Source organism: Armigeres subalbatus, unplaced genomic scaffold (assembly GCF_024139115.2).
Source record: "Armigeres subalbatus isolate Guangzhou_Male unplaced genomic scaffold, GZ_Asu_2 Contig1940, whole genome shotgun sequence".
Lineage (NCBI taxonomy): Eukaryota > Metazoa > Arthropoda > Insecta > Diptera > Culicidae > Armigeres > Armigeres subalbatus.
The window spans coordinates 402,521-409,869 of NW_026942771.1; the positions used below are offsets into that span (position 1 = coordinate 402,521).

Consider the following 7,349-nt stretch of genomic DNA (forward strand, 5'->3'; position numbering starts at 1 on the left):
CAAGCTACTCCAAAACGTTCTCAAGTTCAGCCCACGATATCTACCAGTTCATACCCTAGAAGGAGAATTTGTAGCCATCCGGGCTTACGGTTGGCCGGAAGAAGAATCAATTGTATGTGGTGGCAAGTTCGGAAATGTTTTGATCAGATGAACTGATGGGCTGGTTTTGGATGAATATGGTAGTTGCTGGAGAAATCCATTCACGGGCGTAGATTCAGCCTTCGATAAAGATGGTTTTATCACTGTCTGTGGTTTTATTGTCCGGCTGTTGGAAGAGTTTTACTCCCTTGATTGGAAGTCCTTCGTAGGTCTTTCCTAGAGATAATAAATTTCCAGATGGAAATAGTTGTTCCATTCAAACTCAGATGGAGCTGAATTCCTTCGACATTTTCCGCATCGGCATCGATTCTGCTTTGAACATCATTTTCCTACAGGAAATTTAATTGGAATGGATATTCTAACTGAGAATATGGAAACGCTTACCAATACTCGCTCACCAACCAGAAACATATCCAGAAAATCTGTTGCTCCGACTGCCGAGCATGGCTACAGAATGTGCAACTATCGCTTTCGGCTTTCAGATCCTGAAAATAGCTACACGTGCTGCTCAGTTTCCAGTTGGACGTGATATATCATATACTGTATACAACTGGTAGGGGTAGTTGTCACGGTTGTCTATTTCGATGACACTGGACACTGCGTTTATGTATGAAGAAAGAATAAGTGAATTGATTCCAATTTGAATATATGTGAAGGAACGATGTTTGCCTACTGCTTCTCATGTTGATATTGATTCGAGTCCGTTCTCTTCGTGAATAGTTGGATGATAGTCGGTAAGGTTAAATAACTATCGACGGACTCAATCCAAATCGAAGAAAGACAGTATGAATTTCCATAAATTTTCGGCTTACTGTTTTTCTGTAGGTTGGTGTGCACAAATAACTTACGGAATGACGCACAAGTATTCAAATCTATAGTGTCTTGTATCAGAACAAATTTGTCAGAGTTAAAGTTTTCACCACTACAGATTCATGCAGGCGTGTTCATCCAAATGTAAACATGCATCCGAATTTCTAACTACAGTAGCAGTAAAAAAAAGACCTTCTTCACAAAATATTATTACCAACCCTATATCAAGATGCTGGTGGAGTGAAAAACTGTCGAAATGGCTACGTGTGAGAAGGTATGAAATCGTGAAAAAAATCTCCCCTAACATTTCAAAAGAACCTAAGTAACATTTTTTCATGAATTAATTTGAGTACTGCAATCAAAAGCTTTCATATTGGTCTGTTGATTGTAATATTCCAATTAAATCATGAAAAAAATGTTACATATGTAGGTCCTTTTGAAAAGTTAAGCGAGAATTCTATCATCACTCGAACTTTTGGCTTGCCACTCATGAATAAAAAATGTAAACAATTCGAATTGGAACCGTTTTTGACGGCTCGATTGGAAACAAGATGACGTCTACGCCGATCTCTTGTTATAGTATTTCTATTTTTGTAATTATTAAACCATCATGCGAAAATTGTTTGAAAATTTCAATTGAAGAGAATTGAAATATAAATTCATTTTACATATGTTGAATCAATATTACCCACAACTCGTATACAATTCTTCGTTGCTGAAACCAATCGATGTTCTATTCATATAAAATAAAACATATTCGTGTTCTTTTTACTCCAAGTTATTTTGTGAATTTTTACCACCTTCATTAGTTATAATCTGGGTGCTGCGGATAAAGCCGCTTTTCTGCTCTCAAGCGAGTAAAGGGATATTTTGAAATCAATCCCATAAGCAAAATTATTTTGCAGTTACTTGGCTGTCAAACATTTCCCGCTCGAATTTTTCTCTCCAAGTTGCATGAAGGTGCACAAATGCGCGAGACGCTACATGACTTAACGATGGTTTACATACATTCCTGCTCCAATCAGCTGTTGAATCTCGTGAAATTTCGTAACGAGTGCTTTTTAATTGCATTCCTTCTAATTTTCAACTCGAAATATAATGTGAAAATATTTGTTACAAAGAATACAGAAATCAAACTAAGTTTATTTTTATTCTTTCCCCAAATAATAACAATACTTCTCAATATAGGATCTGAAATGAACATAACCACAATCTTCAATGTTTGGCTCCGGCACAATAGAAAAGTTTGGCTTCAGTTTGACAACCAAATCGTAAAGACACTATATACAAAGACGGGAAGTCTGATCCCTGAACAAATAAATCACCAGGCAACTCTGCGTGCGCAACACTGCTGATGCTGGATATACTTTCCACATTGGTCTATACGAATTTCATAATTCAAAAATATTTTATTTGTATCGTGTTCAACCACCCAATAAAAAGCCACAATTCACTATAAACATGTTTGATTGATTTTCAACCACATACGAACACATTTTTACCTAAATCCATCAAAAAATATTCAAATAATAATATAAACATATTTATTCGTGCTGGTTCAAACGAACCCTTGCCAAATGCTGCGCGCGATATTTTGGAATGACAGGTCTCTTGCTCGATTGGAATGACATTGACAGTAAATTTGGAATTCCAATTGGAACATTTCCCGTCTTTGTTTATAGTGTCTTTACCAAATCGATTCTATTCGCACCACCCAGGTTATAATATCCTGCTGCCAGCCCAACACAAGCGATTGAAAATTATCTCACTAATATTATCGAGCCCTTGTGTACACAACTCTCTTATAAAACAAACACGACAGCTGATTCGCTCATTCCACTATAAAGGCTCCCCCAGACCTAAGCGATTTCATCGCCGCGACGGCGACAACTAGTCGCTGCGATTCTATCGTTGGGTCGATGCAGACAATGTGGTATTTACGCTTCCATATCACCGACGACAGAATCGCTGTCGCCAAGCGATAGAATCGCGTCGCGACTGTCGCATCGCGTGTGTTTGGGAGAACCTTAAGGCTATCTGACGTTTAATCATCTTTCTCTTGCACGCGTACGTGAAGGATAGGATTTATTTTCATACGGAAACGCTTCGGAAGCGTTTCCGTATGAAAGCAAAACCTATCCCGTCTGTGCGCGTGCAAGAGAAAGATGATGAACGTCAGATAGTCTTATTGCCTTCGGTAAATATACTTTCGTTTAACATTTCCGCTGTGTATTATTGCCTGATTTTCTCAAAATTGCACGCGGCAAACCCTTCATGAAAGGTACCGCCGCGCTTTTTGCACCCCGTTTACTTGATTCTTATGGGTAAACAGCATTGCGGTGTATCGTTTGGCGCGGCCGTACCTTTCGACAGTCATTCGCCGCGTGAAGTTTTGTGCAAGTACCCATTTGGGAACACTACAAACGCCGCGCAGTGTATCATATCCAGAAAATCTGACAATATACAATTCACTCTCGTCAGTATCTATATCGCTTTGTAAAGCACTGGTTGTGCTGCTGCCGGTTCACATTTTTACACAACAAAAATTCGATTTCTCAACTGGCTGCTCCTGCCTGCCCATCCCAGTAGCCAATGCCATGCTGCTCTTCACAATCATACTGCGATGGCTGTGCGGCGGCTGCTTGCTCTTTGACATCTTCCGCATCAACCGGGTGCTGTTGGAAACCGAGGAGTAGGATCTGCTGATGCAACAGCTGGAGAACCGCAGCGATAGTGTCCCACGCACGGCACACCAGCAGAATCTGACCGCTCTGCAGAATATCACCGAGATGGCCGACCTGATGGGCTCGGTTTTGGTAAGTAAACTCAATTGGTGATGCACTGTGTCAAACAATTATACAGTACAGTGATGGCGCGGATATAAAATCATTTTTAAAACATATTTAATTAATTAAAACAAACTTCACATTTTGACGTAGAATAACGTCCTTCGGTAAGACAAGGCGGTCATTCCAAAGTTTCAAATTTGGGATCGCCACGAAAAGTAGTCAGGAAGAATGAGCCTGGAGCTTCTGGAGATTTTGGTATGTGTCGATTAGTAAACTCTTCAGGATTCTATACAACTATTGGAAACAATTGATTCAATGCATTTACCTATTGAAAAATCTAATTTTACCAGCCAATGTCGAAACTGCACTTTAACAGTTTGCTTTAATTTCGGCTATTAGCCATCCGGCATGAACATGCATAAAATGTTGATGCTCAAATTTCGCTTTTTTCTAGTGTCATCACGTTACATACAAAGTTGACGGACTTTCTATCGCTCTCATCGCTCCAATCCTGCCGTGCGCCACAAGAAAATATGGTGTTGACCAGAGTGTATGTAATTAAGGTGAAGGTGGGTTGAGTACCAAAACAAAGCTTTGATAGTATTGGTACAATAAAAAATTTCATATACTGTAGTAGTATTGGTGTCGTATTTATAAAAAAACAAAGAATATTAGTAGGGTGGTTCAAAAAACGCCCCAGCACCACCACGCTCACTCGATTCCGTCCCATGCTCCGAGTGTCCTCAAAAAACCGATTTGAACAAAAACTGGTTGAGCGCAAGCCGGTTCAAGTTTGTATGAAAACTAGTATGGGAAACTAAACCTTTTATTACACTTTCTAAGACGCCTCCCCTCCAAACGCTGGCGAAAACACATAGCTGAAAGCAACATTCCAAAGACTTCAGTGAACGAAAACCGCACCGCAGGAAAGATCCATTGATTACGTATCGCAAATATAGCATTGTATACCCCACTCACCCTTAAGTCACAGTTTTTGTATGAAGTATCTGCCCCTGGTACGATAGTGTAGACTAGACTAGATTAGAAGTATCTGCCCTGGTGCGATAGATATCACAGACAAATTCTGGGTATTTTGTTGAATTGCACGTTTCACTGATGCCTTCTGAGAAGCCTAATTATCATGCGAAAGAATCGCAACCTCGATTGAAATCTGTCTATGATTGTCTATGAAGTTAAAGCTCTTAAATATTTCATCCAGTCACATGGTCTCCCCCCTCGCCATCGCCCAATGACGGAGTGCCAGAATCAGAATAATGTTAAATTCAACCTCGCCATATCAACTGTCATACAAACCTGAAACGACCTGCGCACGGTAAGCCTCTATTCAAACCAGCCCAAACCATTGGATGACACCCAAATTATAAATCATAATTAACTGAGAGTGGCGAAGCAAAATTATTTTTTGAACCACCCTACTTTTTTTAGTTTGCTGTTGCCGGTGCCGGTGCACCGCGGTGTTTACATTCGCTCCACGATCAGTTTTTAATCGTTTTTTTCGGGCAAAACTAGCAGTTTATACTAAGTTTTCGGTTCAAATAAGTGACTGATTTCAAAAAGTGGTGTTTAATTTGCATTCTATCAACATTTCGGGCTGCTCATGTGCGGAGCAGTGAGTAAAAACTTGATTTTTTCAATGCCCTTTGAGAAGAAGTGAAGTGCAGTGATGAACCCACCAAATCGCGAACGGCTATTAAATTGGCACGAAATTGCTGATTTATGCTACAATTCGAGCCGGAATACATAGGATTCATTGAAGAAACATGTTCATTATCACGGGAAGTAAGGGAATATGCTGTAAACAGGTTAGTAATTTGAATATTAAACTTTAGTTCGATGCTGTTCGATGCATTTGAATGTTGGTGGGAGAGGAGTGCGGGAGGTGTGGGGTTGGCCCGTGGAAGGTCCGGTGCCATATTGGCTGCCATCGTGGTACTCTTCCAACTATGTCCTTAAGAGTGGTGACATGTGCCGCATTTGACAGGTCTTTTGCTCGGAACACGATTTTGTATGGGAATGATAGATGAATTTTGTTTCAATTCTGACAGTGTCGCCACTCTTAATTACATACACTCTGGTCACAGACAAACAGACGTAACTCTTCATATAAATTGTTCGAAAAATTATCGTCATTACTTTTTCAGAAAACACTACTGCCGTCTATTGTCAGAATCGCGAGAAAGATAGTCGACCTTGATTATTTCCCATTTGACATTTTGTTCGAAACGTATACTTCTATATAAATCATCATTATCATCGTCATCAATACAGAAAACATTCAGCAGCATATACACTAATCAAATGTCAAAGCGATTGAACACTAGCGCCTCTCTTGGCACAATCGCACAGATGTATTTCAAATCAATTGTTGAACACGTGAACGATGTTGAAATCAGAAGTGTTACGTCTGTTTGTCTGTGCTCTGGTGTTGACTACTCTCCCGAAATGGTAATTTTCGTATGGAATTTGGTAAACTTGGTTGAAGTAAAAAGAGCTTCCTTCAAAATTCAATGCGTTAGTTAACGGAAGACCTAGGGTCTCTTCAAAAAATAATAAAGCCGAAACGAATTATATGATGGTTAGAACTAAAACTGATTTATTATATCGATTCTAATAAAGAAACCTATTTGTCCCTAGCTAAATGATGACAGTCCCACGGTCGAGGTGTCGACTCAGCATCACGGGGTCCCACGGTTAGATGTTTATGAAAAACTCAAAGGTGCAGCCCAATCGGGTTGTACGCAAAGGTGACGTAGGACTACGTAGCTATTCGAAATTGATAGTATTTGCCTTAATAATTTGTGTCGTTTTATTAACATTGAGCAAACTGCTCAGGCTAACTGAATCAAGAAGTCGAATAGTTGTTCCCAGTTGAGTCTCTAACCGTAGAATTAACATGACTCATGGGCCGCTGAAGCCACTCGACTTGCTTTCAGTCGAGGACATCACAATCCTTACTTTGGCACGAACGCTTACATCGCGGGCGAAGACCAAACGTTGCATATAAATATATTTGTGTTTGGTTTCACGCCACTACTGATTCTGCTTATTTCTCCTTTATTTCGGCCATTTTGAGGATGGTGTCCTCCAAAAGGTCTTTATGCATACAAAAGAAGGTTGATCCGACAATCCGATATGAACTTTCTTTAAAGGGCAAAACTCGATCGTAACTAGCAAATTTGATAGCGCGGCGGAGGAGATGATGCAATTAATTTGAACGGGCGGGTGGAATCACTAACAGCAACCAAGCTACCACGCCAAACCCGATGCCGTCGAAACATTCCATTTTCGCAATTAACTCTTTCTTTCCATAAAATACTGGTCCTGAGAAGAACCAATTTTCTTTTCCCAATGCGTCTTTCCAATAACTAACTGCATCCAAACGCTTGACAGTACTAGAGATGTCGTAAAATCCCGATTAATCGATTAGTAACTAATCGATTTTTCTCGATTCCTGTCGATTCACAGCTCAACAAGATTTTGTCCCTAACACCAAATAATGTGTCCCTAGTAGATTTTTGCTCGCTGAATCCGAATCTGACTTTAGATTTGCTCTAACACTTCGAGATTTTAAGATATACCTCAATAAATGTCGTAAAATCAATGATTTTGAGCATTTTGGAACAGCCATCG

General features: G+C 39.9%; 1 long non-coding RNA gene across 1 annotated transcript; it reads left to right on the forward strand.

The window, feature by feature from the left end:
• Positions 1-3,005: 3,005 nt before the first annotated feature.
• On the forward strand, positions 3,006-6,332 carry LOC134203536 (uncharacterized). Its single transcript, XR_009977634.1, has 3 exons — positions 3,006-3,106; positions 3,391-4,261; positions 5,674-6,332. It is a non-coding gene; the product is annotated as an uncharacterized LOC134203536 (long non-coding RNA).
• Positions 6,333-7,349: the final 1,017 nt, after the last annotated feature.